This window comes from Danio rerio, chromosome 11 (genome assembly GCF_052040795.2).
Source record: "Danio rerio strain M-AB ecotype USA chromosome 11, GRCz13ab, whole genome shotgun sequence".
Lineage (NCBI taxonomy): Eukaryota > Metazoa > Chordata > Actinopteri > Cypriniformes > Danionidae > Danio > Danio rerio.
Window position 1 is genome coordinate 30,633,650 of NC_141031.1, and position 22,777 is coordinate 30,656,426.

A 22,777-nucleotide genomic window follows, 5' to 3' on the forward strand; every position below is an offset into this window, starting at 1 on the left:
TGACTGAAACTCGTGCGTGCCCAAATAGACACTCCCACACCCTCCCACTTTAGTTCCTCCGACACTCCCCCCTAAACAGAGCTGGACATGCCCACTTTGCTGACTTTTTCCAAAGTAGAGGTGTGAAAACACCCTGCTGAAACGAGGGGGTTTCATGGCCCTTTAAAGGGGCTAATATTATTGACCTTAAAATGTTTTAATTAATAACTGCTTTTATTCTAGTCTAAATAAAAGAAATAAGACTAATTAAGACTTAAGAGATGTATTGATAGGGATTGGATCAATTTGGATGTATGTCGGCCCAATTGCTTAGCTTTACTAAGACAAAGCAAAATTAAGACTTGTTTAAAAAGATTTAAGACCTACAACACAATATTTCAGTAAATCTAAGACTTTTTAAGGTCTACAATTTAGTTTTTTAAGTTTAAGTTATTTTAAGACTTTAAAACCCAGCACACAATTTTTGTCATAGACCTCATTCTCACTGTACATAGTACAAGAAAGCCGTACAATTACATCCTGACTGAAACATTAAAATAAAATAGGTTTTAGGAAATAGGACATAGGCAATAATATATCAGGTTCAATTACAGAAATACGGATCCATGTCATTAAACAAACACAATAATATATCAGGTACCTTTACAGAAATACGGGTGTCCATAGATGTAGACAATAATATATCAGGTACAATTACAGAAATACGGATCCATGTCATTAAACAAACACAATAATATATCAGGTACCTTCACAGAAATAGGGATGTCCAAAGATGTAGACAATAATATATCAGGTACAATTACAGAAATACAGATGTTCGTAGATATAGACAACAATATATTAGGTACTTTTACAGAAATACGGATCTCCATTGATATAGATAATAACATATCGGTGCACACACACACACACACACACACACACACACACACACACACACACACACACGAAGAGTATAGTAGAAGGCTAACCAGAACTATAAATGTTAGCTTTTTCAGTATAATATAATATAATATAATATAATATAATATAAAATAATATAATATAATATAATATAATATATTTTTTGGCCCATCAGCCAAAATTTAGTCGCACTTATAAGCACCGTTACTACAAGTTTTATACAAACATATTTATTGCATTTGAAATCAACACTGATCAAACTAACAAGCAAAAAAATATATATTCAAGCGTGAGTAAAATATGTCTCAAAGAAATCCTGTTATCACAAGAAAATAGATTTTTATAACATAACTGAGTGACCAAAAGGTACACCGAGCGCTCACCGGCCCTGCACGCACTGCTTCACATTAAAGGGCCATGAAACCCCCTCGTTTCAGCAGGGTGTTTTCACACCTCTACTTTGGAAAAAGTCAGAAAAGTGGGCGTGTCCAGCTGTTTAGGGGGGAGTGTCTGAGGAAGAAAAGTGGGATGGTGTGGGAGTGTCTATTTGGGCACGCGCTGAGTTTCAGAGTCAAAATACACACACAGGAGAAAGTAATGGTGTTTAACCTATATGAACATCTGTAGTCGCATTATTTGCCAATTTATTAAATGGTGGACTTTAACTGCAGTTTGGCTTTTTCATTCAGGGAATTCATTCATGCCCCTCGCGACAAACGAGATATTTGATTGGAGGAACTGCTCTCAGCGTGTATTTTTCATGCAATGTTTGATACCGCACGGCGAATAAGAGAAAAAAAAAAAACTCAGCATTTCCCGGAAACTTAGATGCACACGGCAGGTAGCGTCAGAAAGCCGCGTGTGTTATTCCGGTCACTAAATGCGGTAAAAACCCTACACGAGATTAAAGTTTAATTGTGGTGGTAACATGTTTTCACTCGGTGCAATAGTTTGTTCGATACGAACAAACTGAATAAACAGAGCACTGGTCGCTCACTTACCAAATCTGTAGAGACAGGACAAGCACCAGCAACTAGAGCCGCGTCTTTATGAAGAGAAGACTATAAGCGAATCTGGATCTCAGCGTTTGCAGATGAGAACAGCTCTCAGGTAAACAATGTTCCTCCTTAGACACGTAAGTTATTGTTGTCGAACGTTGCATACACTGTTAATCCACACGTGACTCCAGATGAGCTCTCACAGAGAGAAAATGAAAACGAAACCTAACTGCAGCAAACTATTAAAGCAACACTTCACGCTTGTTTTGCCAACACAATGTGGCGTCTCTGCCGTCTAACTGTGACATGGCAGATTGAGTGTCGCCTCTTGGTCATTCTAAGCTCTTTGTCTGAAGCCAGAAGGCATTGACTGAGTGATTGACAGCTGATATTTCAGTGCTAGAGCAGTAGTGGGCCAATAAGAAGAGCGTGAAGGCGGGGCAAGCATTACGGACTTGGCTTTGTTTACTGCAGCAAGTTGACATGACAACTGTTTTAAACCATTCCTGAGCGCTGCGCAGAGATGCAGAGATGCATTCTGCGTGAATGTCTCCCGAATCCGTGCATGTGGTAAACATTTTGCAGTAAAAACTGGTCGCACAGAACAATTTTTTGCACTCGCACACATGCTCCCAAATATATTTTGAATTCGCATACTTAAAATTTCGGGTGCATATGTGACCAAAATGGTCGCAATTTCGAGCCCTGATATATATATTATTTCAATTTGATATATTGATATATGATAAATGATATCAATTATCATCTAACTAAGCTTTTTATGATCTAATTATCTGAATTATAAAATATATAGAATTTAATTTAATTGAAAATCCATTCCTTGAGGGGCGTGGTTTCCACTGGAAGTCCCACCCCAATTTGGGGGGCGGGGGTGATGGGACAAAGTTATCAATCACTTTGACAGTAGTACCCTCATATAGGGTATATGCCAAAGTATGTTATTGCTAATAGGACTTTTAATTTGCCAGTAACCCGGGTTAAGTGCTTCTGGTGAACTGTATGCCATGGCAAAAACGGCACATTTAAGGTCTGTTTTCTAATAAAATAAGTGATCTCCACTGGCTGAGTGATATCCGAGATAAATCGGGTCTCAGATTGTACAAGAAGCACTGCATTAAATTACATATGCCCCCGCCATGTTTTTATAATATGAGCATTTATTTTATCCCAGTATATTCAATGAAGCTTCTGCACTAACCTGCCGATTCTGACAGGCGGATGCGAGTAAACGGCTTTTTGTCTTGTTTTACGCTTGAACAACTAAATGAATCCCCAAGTCTATTTATATGAATGTGTTTTAATTACATTACAACATCGATGCTGTTAAAGGAACCTTATTAAATTGAAAAAAGTCACAATAACAACACTAGCTCGGCTTACACCCTATTCTCTCTGGTAACTTATAATTTATCATTGCTGTTCATAAGCGCCACCTCTTGGCAGATCGTGAATTTGCATCTCATTCAGCTGGTCTGCTGTTTCCTTCAGACGTTTTATGTAGATGTCAATATTTTAACAAAACTGAAATCAGATCATTATGTTTTTGTGAACATTTTTAAATTAAACAGTCTGATTAGTTTAAAAAAATTATTAATTGTTATATTTAACATTATATATACAGCAGTTTAATGCAATTCTGTTGATGAAACAAATTTTCACTCATGCCTTACACTTGCGCTCAGTGGCGTAGGCAGAATTTTATATTTGGTCAGGCCTGGGCAAATGTGAGGGGGCACTTCTTGCAACTCAGATTCAGCCCACTATTGTCCTCAACCAGTTTAAAATAAAATAATATCATCTAAGTCATTCATATTTGTGTCACGTTTATGTTTTTTTATTCCTTATATAATACAGCAGCTGACCATGTTGTGTAATGACACCAATGACAGCTTCATCTATTTTGAAAGCACCTTCAGTAGTAATATTTGTGTACTTTATCTTTCATGTTATTTCCCTAAAACAAGTACAGGGTTCATAGTAGCCACATTACAGAATGATCACAAGAAAACAACTGTGTTTTTATGTTAAGATCATAGAAAAAATAATAATAATAATGCACGGCCTCTTAGACAAATTTGCCATGGCAGGCATAACAAAACATTATTGATGTGCTCTTGATGTGGACTCATCAAGCATGAGACTGCAAAATGAGCCAGAGATGCTTGGGCTCGGAAAAAGATTTTTCAATACACAATTGCAAAAATACAACTCAATTGGTGCACACACAAATTCACAGGCATGGTGGGAGTTATTGGCTAACACAGATGGCAATCAAACTTTCAATTATCAACCCAAAACCTATTTTATTAATGTTAAGCTGTATAACATTATTCTGATGTTTATTTTTTTTTTAAATAAATGAAAAAGCAGTTCTTTCAGCAATAAATTAGTAGAAAAAAAATTACTTAAAAAGTGATTAGCTGACTTTAGAGAGTGGGCCCTATCATATACAAGACGCAATGTGGCACCAGGTGGCACAAATGTTTATTGCTAGTGTCAGTAAGATAAGACTCTGATTGGTTTAATGTCCAAAACACACCCATAACTCATTAAGAAAAAGTAGACAACCCATTTAGACTATGTGCTGGGCGCACAGGCCATTTTTTTAAATTGTAAAAGTGGATTCGGTGGTTCCTAAGTGATACTACGCCATTCATTTTAGACTATGCACCCTCTGTATGTGCGCACCTGTGAGCAGAGGCCTATATCTTCAAGCCCTGTGAAGTCACAGGGGCGCCCACACACTCGCCATTAACTGCTCTACATGATGCACCAACAAGAAAATAAAAATGAATCTAAAAGTGTTATGCTGATTTAAAATCGTACATTCTTGTTCATCCTACATTTTCAATCATTCATTTTACTTCAGCTTAGTCACTTTATTCATCTGGGGTCGCCACAGCAGAATGAACCACCAACTATTCCAGCATATGTTTTACGCAGTGGATGCCCATCTAGCTGTAACCCAGTACCGGGAAACAACTATACACACTCAATCACACACATCCACTACGGCCAATTTAGTTTATTCAATTCACCTATAGTGCGTGTCTTTGGACGAGGACAATATGCAAACCCCACACAGAAATACCACTTGACCCAGCCGGGACTCAAACCAGCGACCTTCATGCTGTTAGGAGACAGTGCTGACCACTGAGCCACAGTGTCACTCTATATTATATTATATTATATTATATTATATTATATTATATTATATTATATTATATTTCTGGTTCCCACACAACCCTTTCAAAAAGGCTCATCCAATATATGACATAATCATTAAAAATCAAGACTTGCAGTAATACTCAAAAGTCAGATTCTACTATGCATTTCCCCAAGCATCACTCACTCACTCACTCACTCACTCACTCACTCACTCACTCACTCACTCACTCACTCACTCACTCACTCACTCACTCACTCACTCACTCACTCACTCACTCACTCACTCACTCTCTCTATGAGCCCAGAACAGCTGCAAGCACTCACTCCACTGAGACTGAAGCTCCCATCCCCCCAAATGCCATGCAAAACTGTGCCAAGTCTCTCTCTCTCCTTACCAATTTAAACCAAAAGATGCTGGAGGCTTTTTACATTCCAAACTGGGGTTTTAGGACCATAATGACACCCAAGACAAATCAACTTGTCCTTCACAACTGCAGTTCGTTTTTAACACTTGAAAGAGAATCAGATTGTCAGACATAGCCTTTATCTAACAAGAAAAAAAAAATCTGTCACATATTTGGACAAATTTTAGTTACGTTTAGTAAAATATAATTGATTTCATTATCAAAAGGTTTTTAATTACATTTCTATTTAATATGTCAGATAAGTTATTTAATTAATCAATAAGGATTTTAATTACTATACTCAATATTATACTAAATAAATTAAATGCACTAAAATAGAAAATTAGCTTTTTAAATGAGCTTTTTAATGAGTCAAACATGACTTAAAAACATAATACTTAATGATTTTTGATAATACAGCATTATTTCATGAACTGATAATATTACTCTCCAAAAAAAAGATGAAAAAACCATAAATCATTTAAAACAATGACACAATATTTCACATCATGTTTCATACATTCTACATATTGTCAACTTATTTCACAATCAGTTCATTGTTAAGTATTAAGTATGTGCAATCGTCTTAATTTAAAAATTAAGTAATTTAGCAAAATATATTTGCTTGGGTGAATTGATTTATATGTAATTGTAGAATGTGTTATTCTTTCATTATTTAATATAATATTATAAGTAACTGTAATTAAATGACCTAATAATTACCTAATAATTTGAATATGAATTAGGGCTGCATGATACTTGAAAAATATTAAATATTGTTGTTAATTATTGCAATATCTTTTTTTGTACAAAATAACATTTCCGTAGAAAAATGCTATTTTTATTAGCTACTGAATCATTTATTTGTGATATGATATTAAAATAAACAGGCAAACAATATTTTTCTGATCTATTTCATTCCAATTCAGACCAAAAAAAAAAAAAAAAAAAACTGTCAAGATCCAAACATTTAGGGCCCTATCTTACACCCGGTGCAATGGCGCAATTTGTTGCTATTTTCAGATCAGCGAAACCCTAATTTTCATGTTTTGCACCATTGTTGTTGAAATAGCAAACTCATTTGTGCCACTTTGTGGACTCATGGGTGTTTTGGTCTAAAAAAGAGGTTTGGTAAGGTGCATTGGAGAACTGAAACAGACCGCGCCATTGACCAAAAGCTGGTCTAAATTCCAGTGCAGAGCATGTTAATTATGCGCCTGTGCAGGTCAAAAATGCGTACACATTGTTTGATGCACAAAGGATGTACAGCAACAATACACAAAAATCTTTATATATGAAAAATGTAAATGTTACAAAAATGACTATTTTCTACATAAAAAGTAAAAACCACTGTGTTCATGTTTTTGGAGACGTATGCATCATCATATGAGAACAGGAATAAGATGTACATTAAAAACTAAATAACTCAGTTTTTTTGACCACACTTCGTTATTATTGTTCATTTATTTGTTTGCTAGAAAGAGGAACTGAATTTAGAAATAGTTTTGAAACAAATCTTTGTGCTTAACAAATGAAATATGAAAGTAAATATGTAGGCTAATGGATGTGTTCAGTGGAGTGTGTACAACACTGTTTGCTTATCCATGAAAGTAAAGCAGTAAAGAGTAAAAGTAAAGAGAATGAAAATGAGAAAGTAAAGCCATTTTTTCAAGCAAACTGCATTTTTCCATCCTTAAAATAGCAAAAGTGGATTCATTCACGCCCTTAATGCTTTGCACATTAGACTTAACACCTAGATTGTTAAAATAGGGCCCTTTCTCTTCAAAACACTATGAATGACTGCCGCCATAAGTATTTATTTGTAGCTCTGAGTTTACCTTAGGCCCCATCTGATTGGTCAAATTTAGATAAACAACTGATGTATCTATAAAATAAATATAATCCATCACACATTAATTTGATATATACTTATATATTGCATATACTATTATCGTAAAAAATATATTTTTGCAATATATTGTGCAGCCTGAATATGAACAGAACAGTTTTTCAATGGATAAGTACACAGAAAAAAACTGTTAATTAGAATTTTTAATATTTTATGATTCACAGGTGTTTTTTTATTTATTTATTTAGGGTTGTGCATTGCATTATGACACCTTGATCTTAGCTCTTTCAAATTTTGATGTTGAAAATTCAACTCTGTAGTTTTTACAAAGTGACTGTTATTGATATTTTAGTGGTTTGAAACAATACATTGTATTAAAAATATCATATATCAATAATAAGTCTGTAAAACAGCATAATAAATAATGGTGGTTTACATAAAGTTTTTGTACTGTAGTTTGCAATCCAATATATCACTTTAAACCAGGGGTGGGCAAACCCGGTCCTGGAGGGCCAGTGTCCTGCATAGTTTAGCTCCAACTCTAATCAAACACACCTGAACATGCTAATCAGTGTCTTCACGATCACTAGAACTCTGACCTGCAAAATCTCGTCACTTGCCAGCGTCAGACAAGTCGAGGATCAAAACATGACCTCTCTGGATAGAAATTTAAAACATGGAGCAATCGCTTGCTTTTTTAATGACTAATAATCTTGTTTAATCCCGCCCCTTTTTGCAGCACCGTACAACAGAATTTCGCACGCACAAACTCTAGTGTGACTGCAGCTTTAAACTATAAAAAGTGAAGTTTTACAAATTAATTTCGAGAGAAGCACATGATATGATTGATTACGGCTGTCCTCTCATCCATAATCAGCAATAATCCAGGGTTCTCTCCTGGCACAACATGCCAAACCTGCTATTAGAGTCAAGCAACATCTAAGTGTGAACTCTTTAAATGTCAATAAAAGTCACTTTTTGGTATTGCAGGAGAGATCAAGTCCCCATAATTCAATTCAAAAGCATAAATAAATAAAAATCTTGAAAAAAAAATATGGAAAACTGTTAATTTATGTATATGTTGTATTACAGTGTACACTTTGTAATTCCTCACACATAACACTGATTGGAAAAGCATGCTCTCATGTTTGAAGCCCTATGGGGGAGGGAGGATATGACATTTTTAATATTATCTTCTTATTAAATTACATTTATCTACAGCACAAGATATTATTACGAAGACGGAAGGTTGCATTTTCCTGATAAGTGAATCCCTGCGGGTGGGACGGATCAATGCTCTGTCTTTGCATCCCAGAATGTTGACATGATTTGGTGGAGCAGATTAGGCATTCCTCACTTATGATAAAGCACTCATTCTGAAGGCTGACACATAAAACCAGACCAAAATCTCTCAAAAGGCCTGTTGTGGAGTCGGGGTTTGCATCATCTCTGTCACAACATTCTTTTAACAATGATGATGGCCGAAGTAAACACGATTTTTCTTCCGTTGACAGTTAATCATATTACTGATTGCATGGAAAATACAGCCTCTCTGATTCACATTGACTGTCTTTGTTTCAAATGCATCGAGTAATTCCGTTAACATCCAATTAACCTGGCTGGTGAACCTGAAAGATGTCCATTGAATGGCTGCCACACAGCATAATGTAGCCATTTAAAGAGGACATTAGGCCAGACTTCATTATAGTATCTTTATCCAAGTGCAGCAGGTTACTCTACTTGCTACTGTTCAGTCAAGATAGCTTTATTTTATGAAATTTCAGTGTGGCATTAATGAATTCATATGAATTAATTCAAATTATGTGCTTCAGTAACTGTAGTGGTTTTACTTAAAGGGACAGTACAGCAATAAATAAAATTCCAAAATGAGTATGAACAAACAAAGATTTAAATTTGTGTTGGAAAAATATGCCTTGTTAATTTAAAAAAGGTGGCATGGTGGCTCAGTGGTTAGCACTGATCGCTGCATGGTTCAAGTCCCAGCTGGATCAGTTGGCATTTCAATTTGCATGTTCAACCCATGTTCAACAGTTCAATGACATGCCGTAGAAGTGAATTGAATAAACCAAATTAGCTGTTGGCCGCACGGTAATGGGTAGCACAATGGCATAACAGCAAGAAAGGGCATCCACTCCTTAAGACATATGCTGGAATAGTTGGCGATTCATTTTGCTGTGGTAACCCCTGATAAATAGAGACTATGCCAAAGGAAAATGAATGAATGATAATTAAAAATATATATATATTAAATTTGCTTTGGTTTTAATCTACAGATTTTAATCTTGTAATTATGATAGTTTTTTTATATTGTCTGTTTTCTTTGCTTTTTATTTTATAAACATATCTAAAATGCTTTGTTTGCTTTGAATTTGCTAAAATTATGTTTTGTTTGTCGCATATAACTGTTTCAATCCGGCTACCACTACAAGTAGATTTCAAACCTGTTGGAAGCAGTGAACTTGTGAGTCAATTTCTTCCAAGGTTTTTGCTGACACAACTTAACCCTTCAATTCTTAACTATTGCAATATTTACCAGACATTTTTTTTACTTTGAAAGTGTCTTGAAATGGGCATGAAGCAAGTTAATGTTATTTTGCAGACTTTTCACCACACATTTCAGACACTTTTTTTTGGAAGAGAAAACAGCTAGCACTACAGTTAGCAACGCTTAGATGGTGTGAAGCCCGTAATGTGGAGCCAAAATGTAGTGTAAAACAACTTGGTGTTTGTTATGGCACACACATCATTTTTACATGCTTTGGACAGTCACTGAAACAGCATACAGGACTCTCAGAAACAAATTTAAAAATCCTGTCACTGGTATGGTACCTTTTTCACTTTGTACCTTACAAATACACATCAGTACTTTCATTTTGTACCTAAATTTGTACCTTTGAAGTACTAGGAGGTAAACATTTGTGATTTTTATCTATTATTATGTACCTTTAGTGTACAAATATGGATCTGCATGGTACAAAACTACCTTTTGAAACGGTGCTGCCCCTGTTAATATACTCTCACTTTCCGAGAGTATACAGCACTAAACACAGGTAATGTGTTGCCACAAGTTTTTCTGGTTATATGATGTAATTTCTTATACAGTGATTTGTTTCAAACCATTGAAACGATGTCAATAGAAGTCACTTTGTTAAACTGTAGTGGATAGAGCAGAGATCAAGGTCATATAATGCAATTCAAAAGCCTATACTAATGGAAAACGCACATGTACTGTACTTCAAACTGATAATTAACAGTTATTTTTTATCGAGTAAAGCCTGTGGTCTACAATATAAGGATGCACACTGGTTGAGCCTTTAAGCAAACAGGTCGCTTGCTGACTTGTTTACTTACTAGAAGAAAAACAGTTCTGTGTTATAATCCATAAAGGTTTTAAATTACTGTATGTGTGGGTGGCAATTTCCATTTTTGCGTGAACTACCGCTTTGACTAAATGCTCAGAAGAAACAAAAAGAACATCTGACATCTACAAATACAGTTGAAGTTGAAATTATTAGCCCTCCTGTGAATTTCTTTTTTAAATATTTGCCAAATGATGTTTAACGGAGCAATTAATTTTTCACAGTAATAATTTTTCTTCTGAAGAAAGTCTTATTTGTTTTATTTTGGATAGAATAAAAGCAGTTTTTAAGGTCAATGTTATAGTGGTGTAAAGGATCACTGTTGATCTGTGATTCATACAGATCCCAAACCACAGTTTGGAACACACGTGACCCTCGGATTAATACAAATTTTTCCCTTGTAGATTAATCCTATAAATTTGCAACAATCTCAAAGAGATCGCATCTCATGTCATTCAAATCACATTTATGAAAACATTTAGGCTTTCCTATAAACTAAAGCATATTGATGACAGAAAAAGTTGTGGTAGGTTATTTGGGATGTGGTGGGTTAAATTAAAGGTGTTTTCTGTCACTACCCAGCAAACAATTTTGTGTTTATTAGATGTCTAAAAGACATCTGAACATAGACAGCTTGGCTAAAACAAGGCTAAACTTTGGCTGCCAGTGAAAATCTAATATACATCTAAGAATAGCCCAAAATAGATTAGTCCTCAAATAGAAAGATTAGACAGACTTAATATGTGTAGTCATTTATTTCTTTTTATTTGATGACTAGTGTATTTTTGGCCTATTCTTAGACGTCTATTATATTTCACAGACAGCCTAAATTTACCCTTGTCTTAGCCAAGATGACTATGTTTCGACATCTATTAGACATCTAATAGACATATTTTAAAGACAAAAATGCTTGCTGGGTACTTGTTAGCTGCATATTTAATCATTAAAAGATTGGGATCTCAACACCCACGCAACATAAATTATAAACAATGGTGTTTTGCATATGTTTATTAATCCTTCGAATCCTTGCATTCAAATCTGTGTTTGAAAAATGTTAAAATCAAGAAAGAGATTCAGTCTTTTAAGTTAGTTATGAAGTTACAAACAGTCAATTAACACAGAAGTACTGAACTCTCAGAAATAAAAGGTATGTGAGCTGTCACTGGGGTGGTGACTTTTCAAAAGATACACATTTGCACAAAGGGTCCATATTGGTACCTCAAAAGTATATATTAGTACCTAAAATTATACCTTTTAGTATTAGTACCTTTTGTACTTTTAAAGTACTAATATGTACCCTTGAGGTATTAATATAGACCTTTCGGGCACAAATTTGTACTTTTTGAAAAGGTTCCACCCCAGTGACAGCTCGCATACCTTTATTTCTGAGTGTGGGAAAACAGTATATAATTTCTATATAACCACTAAAACCACTGATGTTTATGATGAAGATTAAAACCATTGCAGCAATTACCTCATTAAACTAATAAGTGTCCATCAAAAACATGCTACTGCCACAAAAATTTCCATTTAGCAATGAAACATGAAGCTTTATGAGTGAATAACTGAATCGTTTATTGAAAATGAGACTATACATAAATATAAGTTGTACAAATTATAATGTTAGTTTTAATTGTTTAGCATTACAGTAGTAGTAACAGTGAATTTTTTACAGTACTGAATATTATACAGTTCATTTTTATTCAGCTGATTAATTCCTTATTTTATTTGTAATAAAACTGCAGGTTCTAAATTCTGTTTGTAAAAACCAAAAGATTCTTGCAGTACTGTTTTGTAATAAATGAAAAGCAAATAACATTTATGTCCTCCCTGTTTTTGCTGGTCCGTAAAATGGTCCGATCCATAATTGAAAACCATAATGTGGTCCGAACCATGAGATTTGTGATCCGTTACACCACTATTATGAGCCCTCTTAAGCAATATTGTTTTTGATTTTCTACAGAACAAACCTCTGTTAAATACAAGAGGGGAGTGGGGGACAGCATAATACAGGAGAGCTTATAATACTGACTTTAACTGTATATCAGTAGGTTACTGAGAGGTGAGTACATTTGAGAACTAATTGCAACTGAAGCATTATGATCCACCTCCATTCCCATCATCAGATAAAAAACAAGTGAGACAAACTCCTTCAACACCTCGCTCATCCTCCAAACGTCATCCAGCAGAAGCTTCAGACAATCCAAGGACATTCACTCTCAGTGTCTCTACATCCCTGGCTTCAAACAGTCCCTCGGTAAATCAGAAGATAATTACAGTCTCTAATCCCCCCCTGCGCCGCCATACTCTTCCATCTGCCCATGAAATAGGATTATTAGAGGAACTCAAGAGAACTTCCCAACTTTCTGACAGCGACTCTGTGGAATTGGAATATTTCCTGCTGATTTCCGAAAGCCAAAATCCAAAGAATTCAGATACAGTTTAAAGCTGTAAGAAAGGAAACACTGTCCTTCAAAACAAACAATGTCCCCGTCTTATGTTTATGTTGGAGGATATTCACAGTGTCCCAGGTTTCCTTCAGTCTCCCAACAGCCAGTCAAACAGTTTAGTTTAGACTGAGTGAGGAGATCCTCTGTTCCCATAGGAAATGGGATGGCATTTTAGTGTTTGGCAAGAATGAAATTTGCCCCTTTAGAGTCATCTATTTGTTTAAATATGTAGACTAGACTAATGTTTTGGGCAAACTCATAGTTGTTTATGCACTATGTTCTTTCCCCCAGAAAGTACACTATTAGCATCTTGTCACTTTGAATGTTTTCAGTTTGATATTTACAAAGAGTGGGCCTGGTCGAATACAAGGGTCAATTCATGTCAGCAATAGACTACAGTTCTACTCTGAAACACAACTCAGCTCAACACAAAGTATTGTATACTGTATAATGTATGTAAAGAATTTATTTTTACTCTGTCAATGTGGAGTAACAGTCAAGTTCCACAACTAAAAACTCCACAAGAAAATAGATTTTTCAAACAATAACTGATAATACACTTTAAAAGAATAAACTTGTTTTGTGCTTTGGATTTATTAATTGGTTGTATATGGTTTTGTTTATCCCATTTGTTTGCATTAAAGGGGTAGTTCACCCAATGATGAAAACATAAATCACCACTTAACCTCAAGGTTTTAAATCCATTTGAGTTTCTTTCTACTGGTGAACACACACTTAAAAGAAGGCATTTTTTGTTTGTTCAAACTACTTATTTAAAACGAGCTGAAAGAAAACAATATTGTTTTAAACGATTTTAAATTGTTTTAGGTTCAATCCACTTAAATTTGTAAAAGCAAATAAGTTAACTTAATTTCTTCATGTAGTCCAAACACAAATTGATTCTGTGGAACCCATTATTTTGTCAATACAAAAGAAGATATTTTTCTTTTGTATTTAACAGAAGAAGGAAAATCAAACATGTTTACAACAAGTGGAGGGAGACTAAATGATGACATTTGAAAAATGATTTGACTTGAATCCTTTTAATACAAAAAACATTTAAATAGTGTCACATCAGGCATGGGACAATAACCGGTTTCAAGGTTTACAGCGTTTTGGAAAGTCAAGGTTTAATACAGCTACAAATGTTCTGTTACGGTTCCCAAGATAAACGTAACATTTTTAATGTATTTTTTATGTGTTGTAAAGAAATTTGTGTTTTTGAAACGAATGAAGAGAGCAGAAGTCAATGATTTATTGTCATTATTTAGCCAGACATGTTTGCTGTTTTGAAATATGAGTTTCTTAAAATAAAATATATTGTGTTCAATGGGGAAAAGTTTTTTTTTTACCAAGACATTTAAAAATAATTTATTTTAGAGCAGTAATCACAAAACTGTGACATCGTGTAACTGGCATTTTTATTCAAGGTTATTAAACCATCAAAAACTTATACTAGCCTATTCTTAGTAACATCCAACCAAATTTCACATCAAACTCTAATGTGACCGCTGCTTAAACTTTTTTGTTAGTGGTACAGTGGCTGTTAAGTAAACTGCAGCCTGTATTTTTGCTCATACAAGAGGCTTAATCTGATTCAACGGCCAATAAATTTGATCCAACTGATAAGAACCAAAAATAAATTGAAATACCTTTTTGAATAAAATAAAATATTGATAAGGACTTCCAGATGGCATCAATGCAATGGAGAGAAACATTTTGGTAGATTTGTAAATGTCACTATAAGCTCATTCTAAAAATGTAGCTATATATACATTTTTGGAGATCGCAAATTGTGTAGCCAGAAGTACGTATGGCTGCAAATGAAAAATTCGGCTGCAGTTCGTTTTGCTGATCGCTTACCTCCGTATGGACTTATATTACCACTGTTACCCATTTGTCCTGTGGCTCGCCGCGAACATGGGCGGACTAAAGATGCAGAGAGGAGTTGAGTACGACAACACGGTTCAAGTGCGGTGAAGAACAGTTCCAGAAAGCAGGTAAAAACAAAAGCCAAAAAAATTAAATAAGTAAATAACAGTGTGAGAATGTGGTAAAATCTGAAAACGTATAAAAAAAAATAAAAAAAAATCAATAGGCTTTACTTTTTTTGTATTGTCTTTGAAACCACTGCTGGTTGGGTTTAAGGAAGCGAATTGGCGGGTCAATCTGTGCTTTTGAAAACACTATTGGTTGGGTTTAGGGAAGGAGGAAGACTGTTGGGGGGATTGGTTGATCGGTCAGTCGGTCGGTCGGTCAGTAAGCCAGTCAGTCGACATTGGCCTCTGGTGGATTTATGCAAGTTGAGCAGGCGTGAATGGCACTCGCAAGATAAATGTGAGATCTGAAAGTGTACACAGCCGCCTCAGGTGGATTCACGAAAACAAAAACTGCACAACAATGTATCTCCTGCACAGAAATATATATAGGGGGGCTTTTGAATTGTGCGTTGAAATGTGTGCTGTGTGTGCTTTCCTAAAACACAAAATAAAATGAGGGGAGAAATTAGCAGTTAAGAAAGTATACACGTCACATCCATTCCATTTTCCTGTCAAAAAACACCTCAGGTTCTTCATTTAAACAAAATAGTCAGCAGGCTTTCATAGACAACCTATAAGATCTTGTCTTTATACATTTCTTTACAGGCTGTCCACACTGGCACTAAAATAAACCTTACATTTAGTCTCTTTAAAAAAGCCCATACTAGCATCACCCATTTCATCTTAAAAATAACAAGTTAGCTTTCCAACCGAGTCGCTGAAAGGCTCAGTGGGAAAAAAATATTGAAGGATTTGTGTGGGAGGAGATGAATACATCAATCTAGTGAACTGCAGTAAAATAACACCTCGCACAAGAGGTTCAATATAAAGGGCTTAGCAAATACAACGCAGCAAAGAAGAACAGCAAAGGCAGATGACAATAAAACAGTAACACAACATAAATACCAGAAGCCTAAACACGGTCTCCATCTGTCAACACCCCCCACAGGGTTTTCAGTAATGCCTAGGACGTTTTTCCAACTCAGCTGTCACCATCAGCATGCCCATGTCCAATGCCATTGTCAAAAATAACAAACACTAGTGTATATGGAGCAGGACGAGCATGAGAATGCGATATCCTGTCAGATTTCAGGAACTGAATCATATTATCGCAGTCTTCTCGCTGACTTTTGTCCTGACTTCAGTTTCTTTAACGTATTATTTTGCTGTTCAAGTTGATTTGACTGGCTTGTTCATTGCTTGTTCATATGCATAGTGCATACATTGTGCTGAGTTCAAGCTCATTCTGAAAATGTACCTCAATACACTTTTCTAGATAGCGAAATACGTCCCAAATGCTACATTTTTTTTTTTTTGCAGTTTTTGTTTTTAGCAAATCCACCGGAGGCCGCTGTGTACACTTTTTCAGATGGCAAATTTCTATCTCGAGTGCCATTTGCGCCTGCTCTTTTCCCCTAAATCCACCAGAGGTAGCTGTCGACAAACTGATCAATCTACTGACTGTGACACTGGGAGTGACACAAACAACTGAGGTTTGGATCCAAATGCAGGTTTAATCAGTGGTAAGTCAAGCAATGGTCAATACAGGTGCAAATAGATATATGAAGACAGTCCAAAAATAGTTGTCAAAGTAACAGGCAAGAGGTCTTAAGGCAGGCGGCAGACTAAGACGAAAAGGCTAACAAGGCTAGGGTCAAAACACAAGAAAACAAGACTATGAAAACGCATTGTAGTGTTACTATACAGATAACGAGACTCTGCAATGGGAGTGAGTGTGTTGCTTAAATAATGTGTGCAATCAGTCTGTGACAATCCTCAGGTGGTGCGAGTGTAATCAGTCTAAATGAGGAAGCATGTGTGTCTGGGCGAAGTGCATGTATGACTATGTAGTCCAGAAATGGTGGAATTGTAGTCCATAATTTATTGTGAGAGAGATCCAGCGGTCTTATGAAGTACTATGAAGTACCACTTCCCTAAACCCAATCGACAGTTTTAAAAAGCAATCCAGAAAAAGAAAAGCCCTCACCTGATTTTATTACGCTTTCAGATTTGACCACATTTTCACCCTGTTATTTACTTGCTTATTCTATTGTTTGGCTTCTGTTTTTGACTCATCTGCTTTCTGAAACTGTTCTTCATTGGACTCGAACCCCATTGTGTCCTAATTGGACAAACTGGTAACATCGGGAAAGCCGTCCACAGAGAGGTAAGCAGTCAGTTGGTCAACGCGAAAAGGAACAACGTCATACCGCTCCGTAATGTTTGTTTTAAAGACTTAATGCAGCCCTATGTACATATGGCTAATAATTCACAATCTCCAGAAATGTATACTTTTTCAGAATGAGCCTATGTTGGCTGTGTTTTATTATTGTAAACTTTAAGAAGTGCTGTAAGTATTTAATCATTTTATTGTAATTAATCCATTAACCAAAGAAACTATATGTAAATTGTGACCGAAAAAGCTGTTAGACTTTCTATAGGGTTACACAATATATTGTTTCTGCATCGATTTAACAATATGCACATCTGCAACTGTCACATCGCAGGAAGTGCAATGTTGAGTTTATATGTTGGGATTATAGTTTACCAGGAGCTACAGGTCAAAACACTGAATATTTTAGGAGTAGCTAAAGAGTTTACCCATAATGGATTGAAAAAGTTTACCATTTGCATGTGTTTTTAAGGCTCGAGACTATGCAAGAGTTTAAAGTATATTGAGGGACATGAAATTGTACTGTTTGTAACTCTAATAACAATGTATTGATTGAATTATTTATACAATGAAGACTATACGGTGTCATTTTACATTGGATTATTCAATTTCTCTTCTTGAGTACTGTAATGTAAATTATTTAATACCCATTTTCCAATACTAAAACAAAATAAACCCCAAAATCTTCCAGAACTAGCCCAATCAGTCTAAATTAACGAATGATTTTTAATAGAGATATTTAAGCTATCTGGTGAAATTATATTCATATTGCAATATAAATTGCAGCAAAACAAAATATCGCAACATCATATGTTTCCAATATCATGCAACCCTATTTTCTACCATATCAGTATTTGAAAATAACACTTTTTTTGAAGGTTTACTGGCAGTTTTTGTTGTAATTATACAATATTTGTGAAATTTTATGGCAGTTTTTATGCATGACCACTAGTAACACGATCCAAAGACATGCGGTATAGGTGAATTGGATGATCTAAATTGGCTGTAGTCTATGAGTGTGGGCATGAATGTGCAAGTATGGGTGTTTCTCAGTAATTGGTTGAAGCTGGAAAAGCATCCGCTGCTAAACATATGCTGGATAAGTTGGCGGTTCATTCCGCTGTGGCGATGCCTGATAAATAAGGGACTAAGCCGAAGGAAAATTAATGAATAAACTAATTTTAATAACTAATTTATTTAGTCTTTTCCATAATGACAGTTTTATAATATTTAGAAAGATATAAGTGTTCAGCTTAAAGTGTAATTTAAAGGCTTAAATAGCTTAATTAGGTTAAAAAAGGTTAGTTAGGCAAGTCATTGGACAGCAGTGCTTTGTTCTGTAGCCAATCCAAAACGGCTAATGAAATTGACCCTTAATAATGATATTGATTTTTATCTTTACATATTTTTAACCAATTTTTTCAGCCAGTCCAAAAGAAACAAGACTTTTGCCAGAATTTTCTTTAAAAAAATCTGAAATAGTGTTAGTATACTGTGAGTAATGTCCTTGTTTTCTTAAACATCAACTTGAATAATAATCCTCTCAAACTTCATGTCTACACTATTTCTTCTAAATATGACATGAAAATAACAAAAATGTGTCATTTAAATGTTTAAATTAATTCATTTACAAAAGAAAACAGCTCTAAGTGACAAGACTTTAATTTGGAATTAAGAAGCAAAGGAACTGCATCCCCTTATCACAGCCTACCCGCTGACTTTTGTCCTGGCTGTTTGTTTCGTTTTCTTTAATGTATTATTCCGCTGTTAAAGTTCATTTGCCTGGCTTGTTTGTATGCATACATTGTTCTGTTTTCGATTATTGCACAGAGCCAAGATCACAGCAGGTCAAGCTAAGAAACAGTTCAAAAGAAGCTTTTCTAGAAAGGCCACCCATTGAGATGGACAGAACAAGCTTGGGTTACAGTACATCATTGTGTGTTTGGATGCAGTGAACATGTTTTTTTTTTTTTTCAAATGAAAGGATGTCCTTAGGTAACTTATTCACATCCAGGAAAGCCCTCAGTAAATACATTGAAGATAACATCTCAAAGCTATGAAAAATATTTTTCTGAGATGTAAACCAAACAGGGGTAATTGGAGTGAGATTTAGAAGAAACTGCAATGACACTGTATAATAAGAATAATAATGTTTCATTATAAAAATAAACTAAGAAAATTACTTCTCAAGCATTGACTAATTTATTAATTATTTTTAAACACTTTTAATTTAATGTATTACTTTTTCTAATGCATTGTTTCAACTAAAGCTGTGTGCGATGTGTTTTTTCTCAATTAGGCTCTCGATTTCAAATGCCTATTCTACATTTAAACAAAATAGTCTGCAGGGTTTCATAGACAACCATAAGATCTCTATAGTCTTTACATTTTTTTTCTACGCTGGCTTTCCACACATTGGCACTAAAATAAATCTTACATTTAGGCTTCTTAAAAAAAAACCATACTAGCATCATTCATCTTAAAAATCTGTTGTATAATAATGTTGTTTTTACACCAAGTACACTAATGAACTATAGAAAACGACTTCTCAAGCACTGATTAATGTAATAATTACAGTATTTCAAATACTTTTAATTGATTAATTATTTTTCCTAATACATGGTTTAATCTAAAGCTGGTTGTGCTAATATAATACTTAATGAAACTCAGATAAAGTTAACGAACAATAACATTTGTATTTAACTATTATTTGCAAAGATTAACAAATACTACATCAACATTCAAAAAGTAGGAAGCACATTTTGATAACGCAATATGCTACCCATCAGATTTTGCTACCAGTGTAAATTTTAATGTGGAGTAGTGTGATATGAAGCTGTAATATCACCCTGACCTAACTAATCCTACCTAAAGAAATGATTACTGCTGTTTGTTCAAACTACCTATTAAAAAAGAGCTGAAACAACAAAATACTTGTAATTTATTAGGCCAATGTGTTTGTTTTATGTTCAGTCTACTTAAATTGTTAAACCAAGTTAAATTAAGTGTTTTGTTTTGGGACCATATGAAGAAACAGTGTTGATCTAACTACCTGGTTAGGGGATTTGTAGTTCCCAGCATGCCTTGTGTGGGATTGAATTAAGAAAGAACTTTTTTGACAATAAAATTCATCTTAGGTGGTTAAAGTTAATATAAAGACTTGTTAGCGTTTAATCTTCACTTTAGTTTGAAGATTTAGAAGATGTTCATGTAATGCTTTGAGTTTTGAGATTTCCACCTTGCAGAAGCACCCATGCTTAGGGTGTTGGCAGCTTGATTAGTACAACTCAATTTCATTTAAATGTGCAAATAGTTTAAGTTGGTGCTAAACAGATTTAATGTAAATCCTGCCCTCGATTAAGCTGAGGTCATCCAATGACTTATTTTTTGAGTGAACAGTGTTGGTAGCGTAATCTGACTAATGTATTTTCTGACGTGATTGGGTTTTTCTGTTAATCTTATCTGTTTTTTGTTTTTTTACATTTTATTAAAACTTTTATTTTGCCTTGATAGAAAAAAATCATATCCCTAATGTTCAATAATCTACATTAACTCTGAATGAAAACCGAATTGCGCCATTTTTCCTCAATACAGAAATCCTGAAAAGCCTGTGATTATGGGGAGAGATTGGAAAAGCTCTTATTCTGAATCACAGGGGGAAGATTTGTTAAATATGCAAACAAATAGGGAAAAAAAGAAAAAAACAGTATAATACAAACACGCTGGTCTCGGCTTTTCCTACGCAAACACCACTTTGATATCCTTACATAACAGGCTCTCAAACAACACCAACAATAAGCTGTTAGTATTCTACGTGGGATTTGTCTGAATCACACTCATTTTGTGCTTGTGAAGAAGATAAAAAGGTTTGATTCCTAATGTTTTGGACTGAAAACAGCCGCTTGTTTCTCATAGTCAATATAAAAAGCATATTTAGACGCTTCAAACGATCAATATGACTGAAATATCTCTTTGAGCTCACGTTTCTAAGTGCCTTATAATTTGATTGTTTGAAAATAAGTAAACACTGAAATAATGAGACGTGAAAGCAAATACAGCACATCTGTTCCTCAGGTAAGTAACACGTGGGTTTTTCCAAAGAGCGGGAACATCTCAAGAATTATGTGTTCATAACCTACAGCTTAAGGTATTCAGTTGCTATAAGGTAGAAAAAAGTCGTACTTGCCTGAGGGAAATGTACTTCAAACTTCTTTAAATTTCTACAAAGAAATAGGGCACGGAGTAAAAGGACACCTGTTTCTAATATTCCACATGCTGGACGACGATGAAAGAGCTCAACATTTTTCGGGACAGTGCTGACCTCTAGTGGAAGACTAAGGTCAATGCATTGCCGGTTAAACCCTGGCTGAGTCTTCACAGCTGAATAAATGAAAATCGGTTTTATTTCTTTTTTGTTGTCGTTCAAAATCGTTTTTAAGTAGGATTTACGAAGAATACTGTATAGTAACATAGCTTTATAACCGGATGCATACACTTTACAATTTAATCTACCTCTAATGTCTGTTTTACTTGAAGACAACCATAAATAGGGCCTATAGCCTAACACATTATATAAATAAAATTTGAAATATAATTCTGCCACAGAAAAACATCTTGGGTTTTTAATATGCTGTACACTACCTGACAAAAGTCTTGTCGCCTTTTAGGAACAACAAATAATAACTTGACTTCTAGTTGATCAGTTTGCATCAAGTGGCTTAAATGAAAGGTAAGGGCCTCTAGATCCCTCTAATTTTACAAAAACAAAATATGATCATGACTTGTTTTTAATGATTTAATTAGGACAGTAAGGTCTGACTTTGCTTAGACAACAGTCTTGTCACTTAACAGAAATAATGTACAGTAAAGGATATAAAGTCATGGTGCAGTGGAAAAATAATTTAATGTTTATGACTGCCATGAGCTTGGAGGACTGCACCCATACATCTCTGCACTGACTCAAATAACTTATTAATAAAGTCATCTGGAATGGCAAAAAAAGCGTTCTTACAGGACTCTCAGAGTTCATCAAAAATCTTCGGAATCATCTTCAATCCCTCCACCTTCATCTTACCCTAGACATGCTCAATAATGTTAATTTCTGGGGATTGGGCTGGCCACTTTTGAAGCATTTTGACCTTCTTTGCTGTCAGGAACTTTGATGTGGAGCTGAAGTATGAGAAGGAGTGCTATCCTGCTGAAGAATTTGTCCTCTCCTATGGTTTGTAATGTAACGGGCAGAACAATTGTCTTGATACCTCAGGCTGTTGATGTTACCAACAACTCTGCAGATCTCTCGCACGCCCACATACTGAATGTATCCCCAAACCATGATTTTTTTTTCACTAAACCTGACTGATTTCTGTGAGAATCTTGGGTCCATGTAGGTTCC

At 34.9% G+C, this 22,777-nt stretch overlaps 1 protein-coding gene across 1 annotated transcript in view; it reads right to left on the minus strand.

Moving 5' to 3' along the window:
* ece1 (endothelin converting enzyme 1) overlaps positions 1-21,713 on the minus strand; it is a 131,188-nt gene extending 109,475 nt beyond the window's left edge. Inside the window, exon 1 of the mRNA XM_087272856.1 lies at positions 21,572-21,713. The gene's annotated coding sequence lies outside the window, so the exon portion shown is untranslated. The remainder of the gene's footprint in view (positions 1-21,571) is intronic.
* Positions 21,714-22,777: the final 1,064 nt, after the last annotated feature.